The sequence below is a fragment of the Ictidomys tridecemlineatus genome, chromosome 1, assembly GCF_052094955.1.
Source record: "Ictidomys tridecemlineatus isolate mIctTri1 chromosome 1, mIctTri1.hap1, whole genome shotgun sequence".
NCBI lineage: Eukaryota > Metazoa > Chordata > Mammalia > Rodentia > Sciuridae > Ictidomys > Ictidomys tridecemlineatus.
Genome location: NC_135477.1, coordinates 19,912,827 through 19,935,503, shown reverse-complemented (window position 1 = coordinate 19,935,503; position 22,677 = coordinate 19,912,827).

Genomic DNA, 22,677 nt, shown 5'->3' with positions numbered 1-22,677 from the left:
TGCAACATATTTATGAAATTACATCCTGGAAAATAATGAATCTTACAGCCTCATTGTCAGGAGTGATGGTTGGGGAGCAATGTTATTTTGTCTAATAGAGCCATGTGCTATAGATTTAACATAGTCACTGTATCTCAGTTGATAAATCAAAACTTAAGTGAGTTCAACTCTAAATCAGGATCAAAGAAGTTGCCAATCTTGGTCTATTCCTCTAGCTATAGATAATGAATATTTCAAAGGATGCACCATTTCTGATATCTTTGTATCTAGCAATGACATCAAACAGAATTGTTTAATGCAAAGTGGTTGCCATACACCCTTTAAGATATTAGCTTCACTGAGAACAACTAAAGGCCATGGAAGGGAAGAGAGTTTGGTCCATGCATAAATTCCCTGACAGTCTCTCAAAACACAATTATTCTCTGATTATTCTATTCTGCTGCATAAATCCCTCTAAAGTGTCTCCCTCAATCATCCTCTTGATGCAGCTGGAGAGTCCTTAAGTTATCTCTCTTCTAATTGTTATCAGACGTTCTATGTCCTAAAAATAATAGTATTTGTCGTTTGGTTCTTATAACTACAGTTTTGGTTTGGCCCTGTGTTGTATCTTTAGGAGTTCAATAATATTACAGTCTAAATCCTTATATTATCTATTGCTTTATATGATATTTACTTACTGTTCAATTTTATACTAACTAATCTTGACTCTTTTAGGATACATTCCCATGAAGATCAGCATTATCTGTGTAACAATGTTTTTAGGAGACAGAATACAGTTCTCATCATTCCCCTGACTCACCAATCCATTCTACACCTCTATCTCCTTCCTCCCCCTCCCTAAATAACCTTGCCAACTAAGCATGCTGAAACTGGAAACCCTCGAAATGCACTCACTGCTTGAGAGCACCCTGAGGAAATCTATGTCCTCTCACCCATACAGCACGTACCAACAGCAGTCATGTTCAGAAGGATTAAGAATAAGTGCATATTAAAAAGTGCACTTAACAAGAATAAGACCAACAATGAGACAGTTAGTCATTATTCCAGTTTGGTAGTACATTTTAAAGTCGGAGTGTGTTTACAGAAATATTAGGGGAACGTGTTTTACCCTAATATAGCGATCACATCTAAGTAGAATTTCTTGGGATATGTAATGGGTAATTTGAATTGTCAACTTGATTGGATTAGAGATGCAGAGGATTAACAGGATTATGAGTGTGCCAGTGAGGGTGTGTCTAGGAACAATTGGCATATGGAATAGCCCACTGAAATGGAGGCCCTCCCTAAGCATGGGCACCACCAGCAAATAGGATGATAACTTGGATGAAATAAAATTTGGAAGAACAAGAAAGCAGCAGCAGCTGCAAGCTTGATTCTTCTTGAATGGATTCTTGATTTCTTTTGCAATCCTCTGAAGATATGGGACTTTTGCTTCTTCACTCTTTCAAAGCAGACTCTGCTAGTGATTCCCCAGAAGCCTTTGGTCTTGGACTAGGGTCTCACCTTGATCCCTCTTGTCCTGGGGCTCCAGCCTTTTGGACTGTGTGGTAATGGTTCTTCTGACTTTCCAGCCTGCACAAGGCCATTGTGAACTATTCACCTTCTTCTTGCATGAGCCAATCTAATAAATCCCCTTTCCATAATTATACTTCATGTTCATTCTGTACCTCTAGAGAACCCTAATACAGGATAGGTTGAACATTGAAATTACTACCTCCAGTATCCTTTCTGATTCACCACAAGAATATCCCTATGTACAACAGAAGATGGGCCTAAGAGTAATTTTAAAAGGCAGGAGACTGATCTTAAAGCTCCTGATAAAGAAAATTACAATTGTTTACTATTGAGAATTAACTGCAACAAAATGGAATAAATTATCTCAATTATAAAAACATTCAGTCTGAAGCAGAAGACCTAAGAGTGACCTCAATTGTGTTCATTTGTCTTAAGTTACAGGACAAGTACCTCCACTCAGGCATCAGACACTTGAGTGAGCAAGTCTTGAAATTAGAGACCCCATCCAGTAAGGCCATCCTTCTGCAGCAAAGTGGAGCTGAATTGAAGCATGCCCATATTGCCCACAGCAGACAAAGTAAATGCTGTTTTCAGTGACTTAGGGTTTCTTAAACATTCTATGTAACTGAACCATAGTGGTGTGTACAATGAGTTGGATGTTTGAATTCATGACTTTCAAGAATCACCCCAAGTCATAGATTTGAGACTTTTCTTTTTGTAAAAAGTGAATTTCTGCCTTTTTATATATATATAAAGGACACAAGGAACTACCATCTTGTCCTAAATATATTCACAAAAGACAAATTCTGTTTCCTAACAATCTTGACTTTGGAAAGAGCCTCGAGGCCTCTAGTGCCTATATCTCTTAGCACTTGCAATGTATGAGTCACAATATGTTACCAGAATAAGAAAGAAAGAGAGCCAGGTGTGGTGACGCAAACCTATAATCCCAGTAGCTCAGAAGGCTGAGGCAGGAGGATTGCAAGTTCAAAGCCAGCTTCAGCAAAAGCAAGGGTGAAATCCTGTTTCTCAATAACATATAAGATAGGGCTGGGGATGTGGCTCAGTGGTTGAGTACCCCTGAGTTCAATCCTCAGCACCAAAAAAGAAACAAAAAAGACTGGTCACTTGTTTCCCCAGATTAATGCGCAATCATCAGTAGACATATAACCTGTCAGAGATACTTCCTCACCAGAAACAAAGGGATAGTAGTACCTTTGCCTGGCTTTCCTTCTAGCTTTATTTTCCAAGTACATTTCCATATCTAGCAAATATAAAATTCAAAGCTTACATCTACACATGATTTTTTTGCTTTAATTAACTCAGTGATGTGTGATTATTACTTATTAAAATTATTTTCATATTTTCAAACATTCTAGAAGCAATAGGAAAAATTCCTGATCACAAGTAATTGAGAACACATTTCCTGCTTAAGAAATGTTGACTCCGGGGCCTATAGTACTTGAAGTTGACACACAAAAATGTATGCATTTTCAAATAGTAAATAATCTCCTGAAAAAGCCCATCTTCCTTATCTGCTGAGTTTTGTTGTTGACTTATGTCCTGGCGTTCCCTTACGATATCTGAAAAAATACTTATGAAAGCCATCTGGAACAAGATAGCGAGGAAAAACTGGCAGTGTAATGGATGACATGTCAGAGCCACACTGGGATTAACAAACCCACTCATTAAGAGAGGGAGGAAAGAGGTTTGCCTAAAGGAAATTACAATTGCTCACTGTCAGGCATGATGGAGTCATAGAACCCACTGTCAGAACAGGTGAAGCTTCATCTTTGGCATAAGTGAGTCACAGACCTGGGCCCTTGGTATATTCATTATGGGAAGAAGTTGAGCCTAATGGACTGAGGGGCTTGTGCTGGCTGGTGACTCACTCTGTCACCTTGGACAAATTACTCATGTCTCCAGAATACTGGAATTATTGGTAAAAGTATATAATTTTAGCTACCAACTTACCCAGAGGGCACAGTTTTATTGACAAAAGATAATGAAATATTGACAAGTTAAACTTCATCATGTACTTGTTTTGAAAAATAAAGAAAAAAATTTCAAATTCATAATGTGTCTATGGATGGTTCCAGGCATATTCTAGCCATCCTTGATGTTTGACTCCTATAGGGAGACAGTAGAGTTTTGTGTTAACCATAAGGTTGGGGTGCGACTGCTCTGTTTGGATCTAAAGTATGTTAGTATTGCCATCCAATCTTGGGGTGTTAATTAGCTCCAATTGTCTTCTGTTTCTTCGACTAGTAAGTGTGGTTTATTTTGTTAAAAATGTCATAGACTTGCAGCAGCAAATGAGATAATTGATATAAAATGAAAAAAGATAATCAATTACAATCATTTATTGACTATCATTTCATAATTTCATATAATTATGACCGTATAATCTATGCAATAAGTCTATCCTCTCCTCCTTTTACACTTACCCTTTAAAATCATATAATTACATACAGAAATATTATAGAAGATGCAAATAATCAATAACCAATAATGTATGATTTGGAATTACCCAAAAACTGGTTTTATTTTTCTGATTTTAGGAAGCTCATTCTTTTGACATCTTAGCTACATACTCCTCCACAGCTTTCTAGCTCCATAAGCCCAGAGTGCACCTGTGACACACAGTAACTAATGATTATTCAGGATCAAACCTAAATTCCATTCCATCATTGATCCAATTGCCCATTGTGTAAAGGAAGTAAATCATAAACAGTATAGAACTGAACCATGTAATGTTTAGGGAAAGTGAAGATAAAGGACAACCCAGCTCAGTCTTGTGACTATTAACACATCCTTACTCGGAGGTGGGAAGCTCAAATACCCACAGACACCAAAAATATGCTGTGTTAGATTGACCTAACAGAGATGCCAGAAACAAGATCCAGAGTAGCACCCACCTAAAGGAAATGCCTTTTAAAATAACCTCAGCTACATCAAAGTCTATGAGTCATCTGCCTGCTTCCCATTTCCAGGTGGTAACTAGGACGGTCAAACAGCAGCGATGTAGCCCAGCTAAATTGCCATCCCCTTTGCCTCCCTTCCTTCCTTAGTTCTTTCTAGATCCCCACAGCTGGGACCAATGATTTATACATCAATAGGCTCAAAAGTGCACCACATGTGAGACCCATCTTGAATTAAAGGAAGAAAAGACTTCAGTGTCTCTAGTTTTTCTTCTTTCATTCTTCCCCCAATACAGTGAAACTTGAGTAAGTTTCTGCCTTCTTCCAATTTGGTAGACCATAAATGCAGGACCCAGGGCTGACCCCTGGACACCTCTCTGCCCCTCCAGTCATAATCTTTGTTACTCAGACCGGGTTCCCCACATCTTCCTCAGTGTCCCAGTCTTTCCCAAATTCTATAACTAAACTCTTAAACCATGCCCTGAAATATTTTTTCACTGAACCTGGCCCATTAACCCTGTTTCTCAAATAGATCTTTTTAACTTTAGAGATGTCACACAAACATTGCCCTCAAAATGTATTCAAAGCTTCCCTGCGCCCCTGACTCAAATAAGATGATTCGGAGTAAGCTTTCCTCTAAAAAAAAAAAAAAAAAAAAAAACTCTAAGCCAATAGTTTCCATAGACTGTATGAAACATTTCTCTAGAGTCTTTTTATATATGCAAATATGCCCTAAAACTTATTTAAAGTTTTGATTAATGAACAATAATGCATTTTTTGGTGTGTTTTTAATTCCACTAGGCAAAGCTGAAGGTAATTTTGGCTATTATTTTCTGCCACTTAATTTTTCTTGGGCATATATATATGCTTCTTTCTCAGAACACTAAATACTGCCAAAAATTCAAGAGAAAGAAAAAAATAAACAGTCTTGCCCTCACACATCACCTGTGGAATTGTTATAATCCAGTCAAGGACAACAATGTGAGCAGTCATGAATAAGCGCAAGATAGAACATAGTAGGACTAGCACTGTGATTTCCTCTTGGACGAAGCAGGCTCTGGGGGGTTCTTACCTTCACGATAACCTGGCAAGCTAGTAAGTATCATCTCAGCATTACAGAGTTAGAAACTGAGATCCAGAAATCTTGGCCCACGCTCAGACAACCAGCACAGTGGCATGATCTGTAATGTCTGACTCCAAAGCTGGCACAATTTGTAATAGATGCTTCACTTTGGATTAACATTTAAATTTTTTTCCCCAAGAGGGTAGTTAAGTGTTTTTGTTTTTAGATAGACATGACAGTAGGGTGTATTTTGACATACTATACATACATGGGGTGGAACTCATTACCATTTTATCCCATTCTTGTGGTTGAACATGATGTGGAGTTACACTGGTCATATATAAGCATTTTGAAGATATTTCAGTATTGGTCTCCATGTTCAGGGACTCTGATAAAGAGGTGGCATTTGTCATTTTTAAGGAGTGATAGGTAATTATAATGGGTAATCAAGGTGAAGAATCACAGCATTGAACAGCATAGTCCTATATGATTCAATTTTTAAGAGGAAAACATTTCAGAAGAAAGTGTGTTCAGAAGGTGGCATTTTAAAGCAGGCAAGAAGGCATGAGACCATTTGCCTCTAAATCTGGTATTGCTACCCAGGAAAACTTAACTTTGACTCAACTTGCTTCAATGTCACTAAGTGAGTTCCATCTGTCTGCATTAGATTCTGTTATATAAAATAAAATGGATAACAGTAACTCATGTAATAGTACACATTTCAACGTACTCTAGACTGTCCTACATAATATCTAATTTGAGATTTACAACAACTAGGGAAACAAAGAGGGAGGGATGATTGAGAGGTAGTGAAGACGTTCATTTACCAATTAGAAAGCAGACCCAGTGTGGTTATATAATGTATAGATGTCACACAGCTAGTGAAGTATCTAGTATAATTTCATTAGGCAACTCTGACTTGGTTGCTTCATATCCTTATAACTTTGAGTCACTGAATCTTCTCACAAATTGATGTTTGATCAATAATTCAAAGAACAGGGCAAAGGGTAAAGGTATATTTAAATTCATCACTTCCCTAAGAGGCACTATCAAAATGCATATGACAGGTGCAGTGCAACTCACATGATCTTTGTGTGTATGTGGTTTTGGGGGATGGGACCCAGTGCCTCATGCATGCCCCCAAGGGCTCCACCACTGAGCCACACCTCTAGCCCTCTCATTATCTTAAATAATCATCCAATGAATTTAGATTAGATACCTATGTCCATTAGCATTTGGTGAGATGTAGATGAAACCATTTCTTCCCAAGCTACTGTTTTAGAATACTGCTATGTATTTCCTCCCAAAAGTTAATACAAGCACATGTGAGGTCCCAAGCAGGTGACTACATCAGAAGAAGAGTTTATTTCAGTAAAGGAAAAGCATCAAATTAGCCTATTGCCTCCACAAAACTACAGTTTGGGGCCTGTTTACAACATATCACTTCAAAGTAAAAAAAAAAAAAATCAGGAATTAAAGAGAGTTTTATACATGCACTTACAGAGTAGAGGGAAGAGCTCAAATGACTGCAGTAGAATGTGCGGATGAGCTGAGATCTAAGGTCTTATTTCCTAGAGTAGCATGATCTTCTGCAGTGAAGGAAAGATTGCTGTCATCAGTCTCCCTTTTAGAATACTAAACAATGGCAGAACTAACTGGACTCTAGAATCAGTACTCATCTGTGTGCAGTAGCAGGAGAAATCAGAAAAATTTCCTTCTTATTTTATTAGTAATTTAACATTTCTAGAAAGTGACAATTTTAGGTCTGAAACACTAAAAAAAAATCCCAAAAGAAAAATGATTAGGTGAAGGAGAAAAGGATAAACAGATCCCCACCTTGAAGGCAGACCCACCTCCATGTATCCTTAGTGCCAACATCTCCACTTGGTCTGCCACCCCCTAGTAGGTTGGTCAGGTTCCTTTACACAGCCATCTCAGGACAGCAAAGAGGTACAGGGCCTTTTGAGGTTCAGTCTTTGGAATTCATGTGATGTCACTTCTGCCAAAATTTCTCCATCAAAGCAAGCCATAGCATCACCTCTTAATGCAATATGTCCAAATTCATAGAGAAATGACAAGTTCATGTAGAAATGGCTTACCTCTCATTAACACCTACCATTTTCCCCATTGATCACAGTCTTGGTTTAGTCAGAAGATGACAAATTGCCCCTTCTTCCTTTACTGTACTATGTGCTTACTTCCTAAAGCTGAACCCCTCCCTCCACTTGATAATCCTACATGACAGGTCCTTAGATGAAAAAGGACTATGTGAAACATCAACTGAAATTATTTCAAAGCAAACAAATGATGTCCTCAATCTATTGAATGAGAATTAACCAGGACAATTCCAAAATCATTCTCTGAGGTTCAGAAACTCAACTATATGAACATAACAACTCAACTTCAAAGCAGCACAGATAAAAATAACTAGGTAAATTATGAGGGTGCCTTGTATCAGGGTTCAAGTGTGGAAGTAGATCCAGTTTATTATAGGAATGAGGGATGTACAATAAGCATTGGCCATTATCTAAATGTAGGAGGAGCTGGAGGCTTGAAAAAGGAGTATTTTGATAGCTCAGGAAAAATATTTCAATACATGGATAAATTGAAATCTGCAGGGAAATGTGAGAAGTCATGCACATCTAGGAGGAAAAATGTCATGGTGCTGGGACTCAGAGCTAGCACAAGAAGAAAATGCCTCCATGAGGCTCATACCTTGTCAATCTGTAGTCATCCATCCTCCTACCAGCTTAGAGTGGCTGCTGGTCAGCAGGGACAGCAGGCAGGAATAAAGGATGGAAATGGAGAGGAGGTAGAAAATAAAAGGTCAATAAACACAACATCTGCTTGTCACCTATCTAGTTCTAATGGCCACCCCAAAGGAATGTCTTGTTTCACTTTTGCTTTCAAATCTCACCTAACTTTCTCTTTTGCTCATCATGACTCCAACACAATATAGGGAGATGGGTTCAGAAAAATGCAAAGCATAATCAGCACCACATAATCATGCACACATTTTTTCTAAATCAATTTTCCGTAATATCATTTTTTATAATAAATAGAAGTTAAATATTTGTATCCAGAAAAAAATATTTAAATGAAAGGAACAATGTTGTTTTTTTTTTTTACAGAACAACTCACATTTCTGATGGTTATTGATTCCATGCTTGTTCATTTGACAATGTCTTTAAGTTGTACCTATTTTCTCCTCTCTCCTCAATAGATGACCAGGTTTTCTGATCAGAGTGGCTGTGAGAGGTAATTTTTTTCTTTTTTAAATATTTTTTAATTCTAATTTGTCATATATGAGAGCACAATGTGTTACAATTCATATTACACATACAGAGCACAATTTTTATATCTCTGGTTGTATGTAAAGTATATTCACACCATTTGTGTCTTCAGACATGTACTTAGGATAATGATGTTCATCTCATTCCACCATCTTTTCTACTCCCATCCCCCCTCCCTTCCCCTACTATCCCTCTTCCCTATCTAGAGTTCCTCTAATCCTCCCATGTTCCCCTTCCCAACCCCATTGTGAATCAGCCTCCTTATTTCAGAGAAAATATTCGGCATTTGTTTCCTTGGGATTGGCTAACTTCACTTAGCATTGTATTGTGAGAGGTAATTTAATGTCAACTTGGCTGGACCATGAAGTCCAGATTTTTGGTCAAATATGAATCTAGGTGTTCCCATGAAGGTATGTTTTTGATGAGACTATTAAATACATGAATTCTAAGTAAAACAGATACTCTACAATGTGATTGAGCCTTTTCCAATTAGTTGAAGGCATTAATAAAACATAATGACCTTCCCTGGGCAGAAGGAACCTGTCAGCAGACTGCATTTGGATCTGAACTATGACTTCTTCCTGGATCTCCAGCCTCCCTGACTGCCCTACAGATTTTGGACTTACCATGCCTCTATAATTGCATGAGCCATTTCTTCAAAATAAATATCATATATAATTATACACTTATTGTGTTACCTCTGCTTCTTTAGAGAATGATGACTTAGTAGACCTTTGGTTTCTTATTCAAAACTGTCTGTGAATCACTGCCACTCATTCCGTACTCTGACAATCAACTTTTAGCTTTGAATGTGATAAAAGACTAGATCTGAGTTATCTAATAGGGTAACCACTAGTTTTGTGCTACTCTTTAAATATAAATAATTTTAAGGTAATAAACTTAGAAATTTGCTCACACTAGCCATACATTAAGGGACTGATAGTCATTTGTGATTAGTGGATAGAATATTAGAGAGCACAGCTTACAGCACATTTACCTTTCTGTAGGATGCACTATTTGACACTGCTACAATTTATGAGTCAATTTCTCTCCACTAAGAAGATGATTTCCCTTCTATATAAAAATTAAAGGTGACCAGGATCCAGATTGAACAATTTTGATACCATGATCACCTAAATCTCAGATAAGTAATTACTCAAAAAAGGCACAGTGGCACATAACTATAATCCCAATGAATAGGGAGGCTGAGGCAAGAGGATTGCAAGTTCAAAGCCAGCCTCAGTAACTGAGCAAGGCCTAGGAAACTTATCGAGAACCTGTCTCAAATTAAAAAATAAAAAGGACTAGAGATGTAGCTTAGTGGTAAAGTACACCCTGGGTTCAATCTCCCCTCTGCTCCCACAAAAAGAAAAGACTAGCCAACATCATGCAGTTAGCACATACCAAGTGACTAGAAGATTTCAATAGTATGACAGCATCAAGAACTGAGCAGGGACAAACTCAGGTTTATGTGCCTTCAAAGCCTTCCTTGTTTGTGATCTCTATTATATGCATATACCATCTATCCCCCAAATACTGCCACATTTTATGATATATGAGTTGCCGTGTAACAAGCAGCCCTTACTTCAACATGAGGAACAGAGATCAGGTAATGAGATATAATGCTAGGGAACATATTTATATTCTCCCCTAGAACATAAAACAGTTTTATTTACTCAGTAAGAGGAAAAATGTGACTTACAATGCATGTTTTACCAATGCTCAGGCATTCTTTCAAAGAGGCAATCTCCAATTGCAAGTGGAAAACTAATTTTAATTTTTTATAATTGCCTGCTCCCTGCCTTGGAGGAAATTATTCAGTCTTTTGCTCCAAGAATCTTTCCATCATTTCAACAGCAGACACTAAGTCAGGAGAAATTTAAGATTAAGTGAAGGGGAAAACTTCACATCTAACCTGTTTTATGACATTCTAACATCATCTTATTCTTTTTTCCCTCTGCACCTTTATTTTATTGGTGTTCAAATATCATTGCTTTTCTTAGTCAGCACTAGCTAACTGCAAAAAAGTTAAGACTTGTACAGGAGAAAGTTGCAATTTGGCAACTTGATTTGCAAATTGGAGTCTGAGTCAGTTTTTTTCCTTTGATTAATCCTGGCCCCCTACATGCATTTGGACCCATACGGACCCAATAATCCAAATCAAAAGCTTATCATCACAAGGATGTGAGGATAGTCAAATGGAAGTGGTAGAGATTGCAGAAACCTAAAGAGCACCTGTGTGTATGGACAGAGCTGCTACAAAGCTCTAGCAGCTCACTGTAGGCATGAAAGTCCAATATTGCCGGAATTTTCTATTTTTAAAAGGAAGCTTAAATTCTCATTATGTAACCAATCCCATTTTGTAAATGTTGGCGAATATTTTTTTTATAAATTTAAAGACACAGATGAATTAAATAAATACCTTGTGTTTAAATTAGATCCAAAGGCTTCTGTTTTCTCATTTCAGAGAGCACAAACTCTGGAAATGAGAACACGACTTGTACTTCTTTTTCTTTTCACAGCGTGGGTGCATGGCCAGTCTTTAGTAAAGAGTGTGTCATTTGACAAGTCAGGAGTTGGCAGCTCTTATTCCAGAAAAGGTCATAGTCATCACATCACTGATAGAAATTAAAAGTGGTTCTAGTGGTTCAAGATCAACGGAACTCAACTAGGGAGAAGTTCCACCCATCGGAGGACATTTGTAATATTTGGGGAAATCCTTATTTCTCAAACTTTGGTCAGGGTTGCTATTGGTGTCCAGTGAGTAGAAGCCAGGATGCTGCTAAACATCTTACAATGTATAAGGCAACCCTTCGTAACAAGAGCGCAAGGTCCAACCTGTCAACAGTGCCAGAGGGTGAGGGAACCTTCCCCAGAGGCTGTTTGCATGGGAAACCAGTGTGTGTCCACCTTTGCCTTTTGTGATCTGAACACTGACAGGAAGGTCCACTTTCCCATACTCTGTTATAAAGGCATATTTAGGACCTGCTTGCCTAAGGCTCAGTATAAAAAGAGCCCAGAAACTTGAATTTTCAAAAATGGTGGTCCATAAAGAACAGGGACATCCAACTAGAAAACTATTGGAAGACTGAGAAGTCCAAGTAATAATAAGAAGGAAAGAAATTAAGATTTATTAGTATGATTGGTTTTGTGATTTTATTTATGTAAATAAAAGTTTTAGTTTCACAGCAGTATTGAGAGGAAGGTGCAGGGTTGCCCCACTACCTACGGCCTCTGCACAGGCTTAGACTCCTTGTTGTCAATATTCCCCACCAGAGGGATGGATACATGTGTAATTTTGGACTTTGACTTAGAAATCTAGAGAGGAGGAAACTATTTATGTTTACTTAGACTATAAACGTACAGACTTTTGATTCAACAACTCCACTTTTGAACTATTTTCTAGACTAGAAAGCGGTTAATTCATGTGCCGCATCAGCTCAACATCTGTTTATGTGAAGATAAAACACAAACCTATTCATTTATGTATTTTCTGTGGTTACTTCTGCACAACAGCAGAGCTGAATACATATGCATCAGAGACAATATGACTTACAAAGCCTCAATTGGATAGTATCTGGAGAGTTATTTAGAGAGAGAAAATAATTATGACCCCTGCTCCAGAGCAATGACTTTGCATTTTTATTTGTTTTACTTTTCATTCCATTTTGGTTTTTGGTGGTAGGGGGATGAACCCAAGGCCTTGTTCCTGCTAAATACCACCTAGCTGCATCCCCAGCAATAGCTTTGTAATTGTGCTCCCCTGATAAGAAACATCTGCATCACTTTGGAACATATAAGCAATATGAGACCCAACACCAGACTTACCAAATCAGAAACTCAGGCTACTAGACTGTAATCTCTGTTTTACTTGGATGCTTACAAAAGCTTGAGAACCACTGATCTAAAGAAGTAATTGCAAAGCCTCTTTACACATTAGAATCACTTAGGAACGATTATTTAAATGCAAGGGTTTTATCTCTGGAGATTCTGGGTTCATCAGGGCCTGATAAACCCCAAGGTTTTCAGGGTTATTTATGAGTTCTCCTGATACAAAATCCAAGTGATGACCTGCATGTAGACTATGACTGTGTTCCATGTCTGCACATGTTACGGTTTGGAGCAACAGGAGGTAAAGAAAACAGTTATTGAAATGTCTCTTAATTTTTACAAGTAAAATCCATCTTCAAAAGTTCTATGGGTCTCATTCCTCAGGGGAAGATAATTCTTGGAGTTAATGATTCTTGGAGTTAATCCCCTTATGACCCTTGTCTTCTAAATGGAAATAGGTAACTAAAAGGCTGTAACTAGACAGTCAATTGTGGTTTGGTGTATGCAGATTTAGGACTGCAACTTCTCTGTCTATAGCAACTTTCTTTTCTCTGATTGTATCTGATATCATGTAGCCACTGTGTATTTGATTAGTGTTTGCAAGATACAGCTTTTTCCATTCATTTACTGTCAACCTAGGTCATTATATTTGAAATGAGTTTCTTATAGGCAGTATATATGTAGTTGGGCAGTATTTCTTTTATAAATTCACTCTATAAATATTTCAATTGTTATATTGAAATCATTTTAATTTAGAATATATCTATATGAAGATTCAGTTTTTCATTTTTCTTTTTATATTAGTTTGCTGGATTTTCAACTGCTCCCTCACTTTCCTGTAGGTTACTAATGTTTTTTACAGATTTTTTTATGGATTGTATTTTGGCTATACTAATTTGTAGTTTCTTTAATGGTTGATCTAGGTATGGCACTATGCACAGTCCTCTGGTACTATTATTGTGTCAGCTCTTCAATTGCTGTCCTATAACCTTTCATATTAAGTCCCTTTCTAAATGTAATTGCCCTAAGTATTTCCTCTATGTACACCGAGTACCTTAACAAATGGTATTACGTAATTTTTTGGACCTTTAAATATTATTTAAGACAATCATAATGAAAATAATTATCTGTTATCTTTACCCTTAGAATCTCTATAATTTTCTAATTTTCTTTCTCAATTTTTAACCCTCTTTCTTTTATTATAAGTTAGAGAAATTTCATTAGATATTTCTTAGGGATATGTGTGCTGTTGATAACATTATTTTACCTATACCTCAGAATGTCTTAATTTTCATTTATTCTTAAAGCAATTTTATTGGAATTAGAATTTGTAATTGACAATTTTTAAACCACAGGCTTGAAAAATACTGTTCAATTTTTTTTTTTCTGGCTCCCACAGTTTGAGATGACAAATCTGCGTCCATTACAATCATTTTTCTACTCTGGTTATTATGTTGTTTTTCTTAACTTTCAAGCATTTTATCTTTATTATGTATATAATAAAGATAATATATATATATATATATATATATATATATATATATATATATATTTTCACTTCCATACTGTTTCTTCTCTCCTTCTTGGTAATCATTTATTATTTTTCCAAAAATCCCTAGGGATTTCATTTTCTTTCACTATTTTTTGTTTTTTGAGATTGGGTTACTTAATATTCTGTATTTGATTTCATGAACTCTTTCTTCTTTTGTCTCAAATCTACTATTGAATTCACCCAGTGAGCCTTTTTTTCTTTCATTAAATTTTTTTTATGATATTCTTTAGTTTCTAGGTCCATAATTTTCCTTTGGTACTTTTAAAAATTTTCCTTTTTTGTTTGTTTGTTTGTTTGCTTTTTCTTTTTTCTTTCTTTTATTGTTTGCTTTGATTTTCTTTTTTTTTTCTTCTTCTTCTTCATAATCACTGGTCAAAGTACTTTTGTAATTTGGGATTTAAAAATCTACATCAGATGATTCTATCATTTCAGTCTCTTCAGAGTTGGCATTTGTTGATTATGATTGTCCAAGTTGATAATTCGTCAATTGTGAAAAAATTTTATAGTATTGCCATTTAGGATATGACATTATCAGCTTCTGTATTGCATTTCCTTTGATTCTATAGCAATAAATGACCCTTTTATGGTATCTTCGTGTTGAGAGCCACAGCCAAGTCGGGGTGGCACCTGGCATTTTGCCAGAGGGAGTAGTTGAGAAGTGATGCCAGCGATGCATGTGGAGCCCCAGGGGAGGGGAGAGTGTTCCCCAGGGAACGTGTGTGGGGTGCCAGTGAGAGTTCGGGAATAAAGAGTTGCTGTTTGAACTTACAAGTGCTTCGTGGCGGCTCAGTTATTTGTGCCCAGCCAGACTCCAGCATCTTGGGGGCTTAGATGAAAGTGAATAGTGAGCTTTCCTCTGGGTCTCACTAATATTACCCAGAAAAAGTGCATTTCAGATTTATATTATTTCACCGAAGATGAGTGGTGTGAAACTTTGTATCCCACTGCAGTCCCACTGACACTTTTCTGGTGAAATTTATGCTTAAGTAGAATCAACTCCTTCAGTTATATCATCAATAATAAAAAATCATTACCAGCTAAATGTGGTGTTGCATACCTACAATTCCAGTTACTGGGGAGACTGAGACAGAAGGATCACAAGCTCAAGTTCAGCCTCAGTAACATAGTGAGACCCTGTCTCAAAATAAAAAATAATAAATAAAAGATCTGGGGATGTAGTTTAGTGTAAAGCAACCCTAGATTAAATCTCTAGTCCTCCCCCCCCAAAAAAAAATTTGAATGGATAAAAAAATGTGGCATATATACACAATGGAATATGAATATTACTCAGCAATAAAAGAGAATAAAATCATGGCATTTGCAGGTAAATGGATGGAGTTAGAGAAGATAATGCTAAGTGAAGTTAGCCAATTCCCAAAAAAACAAATGCTGAGCGTGTTCTTTGATATGAGGAGGCTGATTCATAATGGGATATGGAGCGGGAGCATGGGAGGAATAAATGAACTTTAGATAGGGCAGAGGGGTTGGAGGGGAAGGGAAGGGGCATGGGGTTACTGATGATGGGGGAATGTGATGATCATTATTATCCAAAGTACAGGTGTGAAGACATGAATTGGTTCGAATCTACTGTTTATACAACTAGAGACATGAAAAATTGTGCTCTATATGTGTAATAAGAATTGTAATGCATTCCGCTGTCATATATAAGTTAAAAAACCTTCATAATGAAATTGTGCATAGAAAAGAACCATCATGCTTATTTACCATTTATTCCCTAATGTGAGACTAAGAAAACCACATTTCTGATAGCAAGATAAATATATTATAATACAAGTGCTAATAAAATTGCCATATTTGAGCCAAAAAAAATCACTACCAATTAAAATCACTATCAATTAAAATCTTTCTATACAGATGGAGGTAAATATAGGAAATATATCTTATTCATCTGTCTCTTCTTCAATTTTCTCTCTGAAACCCTAAATTTTCATATCCTCCTGCTCACTGCTCTTTAAATTACAATACTGGGATGGTAAATATCTAATTATCTGGACATGGAGTTGTCCAAGGAACTGTTCTTTTTCCCATAGTCCCAATTCAGGATTTTGGACTTTTGACTTGATTTGGCTAAAAGGATGTTAGCAAATGAGATGCATTAGAAGAGACTTACAACAGAACACATATTTCTAATCTCTTAATTTTTGGTCATTATACTGAAATATTCCTAGACTATTCTGCCAAATCTACCCAAACCTAAGAGGACACACGAGGAAAACCTGTTGTGTTAGTCAATTTTTCTTCATTGTGACTAAAATATCTGTCAAGAACAACTTAGCAAGGGAGAAGTTTTTTTGGCTCATAGTTTCAGAGGTTCAGTTCAAAGACAGTTGACTTGGTAGCTCTGGACCCTAGGTGAGGCAGAACCTTCTGGCAGAGAAAAACTGCTCAGTTCACGGAAGCCAGGGAGCAGAGAGAGAAGGAAGAGCCAGGAGGACAAGATAGAATCCCCAGGGCAGGCCTCCCGTGACCCACTTCCTCTTATCCAAGCTGCCTACAGTGACCATCCAGTAACCCATTCAAATTATTAATTCATCAAATGGATTAATCTACTGTGTAGGTTACGGGCTCTCATCATCCAATCCTCTTACCTCTTGCATTAACACAAGAGCTTTTAGGGAAATTTCATCTCCAAACCATAACAAGTCAGCCTCACCCAGACCAAATAAACCCTGCATATAGGCAAGCTAGGTCAATGTTCAGTGTCACCAATGTTCTGTGTAGTTTTACCATGCAATATTACTGCGGCAATAAAAATATTATACAGGAAAACTAAAAATTCTATGTTTAGATGATACTTAAAAATGTGTAGTCAGAGAGAAAAACAAAACCAAAAAGTTTTTCAAACTAAGAAAAAACCTCAAGGAAAATATAAAATCTAAACGGAAAAAGTGGCCTCAGGGTAAAGTTCAGAGCAAGATGCGATTATAAAACCATTAGATGAGATGACAAAATCATAGTCTCCTGTAAACATTCTCAAGTAGATAAAAATGATCTCTAAAACAATTTTTTCCCCTTGGGTACTAGGGATTGAGCTCAATGGCACTCGACCATTGAGCCACATCTCCAGCCCTATTTTGTATTTTATTTACAGACAGGTTCTCATTGAGTTGCTTAGGCCCTCGCATTTGCTGTGGCTGGCTTTGAACTCACAATCCTCCTGCTTCAGCCTCCCAAGCCACAGGGATTACAAGCATGTGCCACCACCTAGGATGTTTTAATGTGTTTCCCAGACAGCTTCAACCTGGCTGATGGCAGAGTGTCTAGATTATAAGTGTGCGCCAAAACCTTAAGATGCTTTAATGTGCTTCCCAGACAGTTTCAACCTGGCTGATGGCAGAGTGTCTAACAATCTAAAGGGATTTTTCTCCTCTATCACCTGGAAGAAAAATAATTCCCAAAACATAATAAGTGTGTGTCCTTTGTTATAATGAAATAAAGTTACAAATGGAGACACAGAATCCCATAAAACATGTTATAGGAACACTATTAATATGAATTAAAATGGACAGAACATTTCAAAATTAGGACCTAACCGTTTTCCCAAGTTACAGAACTAGACTGTCAGTCAAAGAACTAACAACACATGCTTTCTGGTTTTAGAACCCTTAGGGACTAATGAGGACAATATGACTCTTGCTTACCCCCTGCTTTTTGAACAGGAGGATCTAATGCAGTTTCCCCATGCCTTTCTCCCTCTTTATATTTGCTGCATACAGAGGAGGTAACATGCCTCTTAGCTCACAGAAACTGTACTCAGGGGCTATCCCTGAGGGGACACATTCAAAGAGCCTCATGTGCATCTTTAGCCAGATTTAGATAATGAGATTTTAGACTTGCAACTTAGTCTCTAGAGGGAGGAGGCTTTGGAGTCTTTGTAGGAGGTGGGGATATTTTTGCATGTGAGAAATATTTATATTATTTTGGGCAGAAAACAGACCATTAGCTAATATTTTCTAAAGCTTCAATGATATCTCTTACATGCTTTTCTGCAATGTGACCTTGTCAGTCCACAATCAACAGTGTTCTTTCCTCTATTAAATCAAACATGTAGGCCTCTGACTGCTTTGACCAATAAGTAGCAATTGCAATTATGCTGTATAAATTCTGGGCTTAATCCTTAACTGGCTTAGCCTGGCAGCTTCTGCTTCTGATTACGTGATAGCATCAGCCATATTATAAGGGTAAATGTGCGGAGAGCAATAAACTGTGAACATCCCCAGCCGTATGAAAACCCCTTGGAAGATGTGACAATATTGAAGCATTAAGGTGGAGAGTGGGGGAGAGGGAGAAAAAGGGAGAGGAGAGAGAGGAAGAGGGATTCAAAGGCACATGGAGAAAGGGAAGGACATCATATAATAGCATAGCTCAAATTCATGAGGTACCCCAAAGAGCAGCTTCTGATTTCTACAGAGGACAGTCAAAGATAATAATGAATTGCCGTTATAGTTTGGGGATGTTTTGTTGTTTAGCAATAGATAACCACACCAAGAGAGAACTTTTTTTTTTCCAGAAAATTCTCCTGATTGATTTTAATTAGCACTTGTCTTGTTCTTCCTCTTTTTTGATGAATACAAATTTATCATAGGTTTAGACTATTATATTAAAATCTGATATTCATATTATGTTTACCACACAAAACTGCTATTCGTCCAGTGCCTATCAATGAATAAAACAGTGATCAGCAAATCAGTAAACCGAGCATGTGAACTCAACTTTTAATTTACTGCTATGTTTATTTATCCATCTTCATTAAGGCCCTCAGAACAGCAATTAGCCATAGGGATACAAGAGTAATCACATACATATTTTATCACTTTGTCAAGTTCAACAAATAGTGAGGTGCTAATGGCCTTTAATGAAGACAGAAACCATCATAAACTTTTAAAGTCATAAATTCACAAATTAAGCAATTATTAAGAGGCTAGCTATTTACGGACCATGCTGATATGCTTGGTTCTAGAGAATTAATGATTAATATGATAAGATCTTTCCTGCTTGTGCTGAACTCATGGTCTTCTGATGAGGTTGCAGAGAAGGTGTCAGTGCAGTGCTAAGGGTGCTGAGACCAAATAGTTGTGCTAATGCAGAATTTACTATATTTATTAGATCATTTCCATTTATAACCATGCAGCAAGTTTCATTCTATAAATAGGCTTTTCTCAGCTGCAGAAGCTATGAATCTAAGTTCAAAAACACTAAATATATTGACTAAGGATAAACCACTATGGGTCATGAAGTCAATGTTCAAAACAGTCAGTTCCAATGGCAGAGTCCCTGCTCTTCAGTTCTGTGGCATCCAAAGAGTAGTGACTTATTCTTAGTGTGGTGGAGGTGGTGGATGGGCAGTAGCTTTCATGGATGTTCAACAAGGGATTTAAGCTTGGACATTTTGAAGAACCAAGGACACACATATACACATCACACACACATACACACACACACACACACACACACACACACACACACACAGAAAAATGCATTTCAATCTTGAACCAAGCTCTAGTATTTTTCTGCGGAAATATTTGTTTTGACACCAATCCCTGAACTTTGAATTTGGAAGAAATAAACTCTGTTCTATCACTTTTGTAACAAATAGGAGTGAAGTGAATATGAAACCAAATAAGTCAGCTATGTTACCCTTCAAATTTAAAAGCAGAGTGGCACACACCTTTTCTTACAGACTTTTGTAGTTGAAAAAAATTACCTAAATTACATGGAGAACAAATGACCCCTGATATAGCCTGGTAGTTTGTTAAAGCATGTTCCATTACTTAGCTATGCTTGTTAGCAACAGGCATTGAGAGATGTTGGTGTTAGCCAAGGTCCTTTTATCAAGCTCAGGGCAATAAATTTTTGATGTTGGGCTGTCCAGGAATGGTTCACAGATGAGAAGAGGATGTACAATAACATTGATACTATTAGAATTCCAGGTACATGCCTGAATTTTGGACTTATGATCTCCTGATGAGGCTGCAGACCATAAGTCCACCTAAGAAGAAAATAGCTAACTTCTGCAAAGAATAAAATCTTGCTCTTTGTAGTGAAGGGACCACACAAATTCTTTTTTTCTTTTTTTTTTTGAGAGAGAGAGAGAGAAATTTTTAATATTTATTTTTCAGTTTTCGGTGGACACAACATCTTTATTTTATTTGTATGTGGTACTGAGGATCGAACCCAGCTCCCCGCGCATGCCAGGCGAGCACACTACCACTTGAGCCACATCCCCAGCCCTGGACCATACAAATTCTACAAATTCTTAAACTCAGGAAAGGAATAGAATAAATAACAGGATAGTAGGTGAGAAGAGGAGTAGAGAAGTCTACCCAGTCAGGTGCCTTTGGGGATTTAATTTTCTACATCCTGAATCAATCATAAAAATAAGGAAGACAGATACTATTCAATCATGTAATGTTTTTGATAGTTTATTAGATGTCAGAATCTTTGCTTCTTAGTGAAAATACAGAGATGGGAAAGACAGATACCGGCTACCCCCACTAGATTTGACAAAGGAGAACTTTAATATCAACCCAAAAGTTCCCAAGAAGATTGCTACAGGTTGGAGTTCAATCTGTGATTGAGTGTGTTTTTATTACCTTGTGGGAGGGAAATAGAGGAAGTGGATGTGGATAAGAGAGAGACTAGGCTATCACATAATTTAACAAAAGTCTCTGTTATGTCTCTGAAGAAGTTTAGCTCTCTCTGAATTGGGCAAAGCAGTAAGACTTTCTGTTATTTTGTGTCAACCAGTTACTATAGACAAAGAGGGTCCCAGTTACAAAGGTAACTCACTTCAGCCAAGGTATGTCCAAATATGACTTCTCTGTCTTCCAGAGAAAGGAAGCACATCATTTAGTCCAAATTGATCAAGTTCATGATATAGATGCCCAATTGGATGAGAAAAAAAATAGTACTCTTACCTGGACTCGTATGACCTCATTGAAGAAATCATTATTGAGAAAGTTATTATTGAGATTTGAAAAATGTAACTTAGGTGAAAAAGGGGCGAGAGTGAAACATCATAATACAAGACTTATCAACAACAAAAAGACCTTGGAACACACAGCACTTGAGAGATGAAACACACACACACACACACACACACACACACACACAAAGCTAGAGAACCAAGAAACGAGAATAAGCAGAAATGAAGCTGACTCGTTGGAAGTGCAAAACCACAAAGGCTTTTGCATTCCTAGTTACTGTGACTGTGAGAGCCTGAGCGCAGCGGGGAGTCACTGAAGCATGTTTCATGGCCCTGGGGGACTGCAATGTGATCAGATATGCATGTTTTAAACAACCTGGCTGCTGAGCTAGGGTGGACCTCTGGAAGGCCTCTAAGTTTCCTCTAAAACCTCCAGAACCTCTCAAGTTTCTCCAAAGTCTCAGAGGTAGGCAGTGTCACCAATTGAAAACAGTCATCTTGTCTCACAGGGTCCAAACTCCAAGAGGTGATAATATGGCTGTCAGAATATTATTGATGATGACTAAACCTCTTATAAGCATCAACTAATAATTCTACCATCAACTCTTGAGAAATAGGAGATCTCATTTCATGTATATGGAAAATTTTAAATTTAAAGTCAGCTTCTAAGCCTCATTTTGACACTGGTTATTTATTCTCAAGGGTAATCACTAAATTTGAAGTCCAAACTATTCTTAAATTGACAGTGAAGAAATGGCAGTTAAAACTATCTGTTATTTTATTCTCAAAGCTGATGTTTTTTTTTTTAAATGTCTGTAGGGTTTTCTGCTTTGGTTCAAGTCCTTACCTGGAAGTTGACTAGGTTCCTGGAGATGCAAAGAAAATACACTGGTATATTCCAAATTTGGGTTTGGAATTAACCACAATATTAACATTGATAATATGGAAGCAGATGAATACAATAATTAGTGACCATGAGCAGCCTGAAATGATAATCATGTGTTTCTCCAAAATTGTTTCAAATCTTTCTAACACACTTTTCCTCATCTGTACATTATCTTAAATATATACAGAAAATGACTGTATCACTGCCCTTTTAAAAATTTCCCCAAACATCCTCCTTTCTGGACTAGCTTCAGAGTTGCCTTTTTGCAAGACAGTCATAGAGACATGATAGAGCGGAATGATGCAGGACCTTAAATTCACCCAGATGAAAGGCAGTAGCAATCAACTCCACATAGTCACCATGTCCAAGAGATAACAGATGCATTTGTTTCTCCAAACAGACACACATAGAGCAGGGATTGAACTATTATTTTCATGGCTGAGTCTAAGCTGAGATTTCAACCTGAATTAACAATGATAAGACTGAATGGAAGTAAATGAGCTAGAAAGTCTGAAGGTAGTTAGATCTGACTACAGAAAACACAGATACCAGTTATTTAGCTTTGCCATTCCATTCCAAGTTTTTTAAGCAGTGGGGATTCAACACAGGGGTACTTTACCACTGAGCTAGATCTCCAAAGTTTTTAGTTTTTTATTGTGAGACAGGGTCT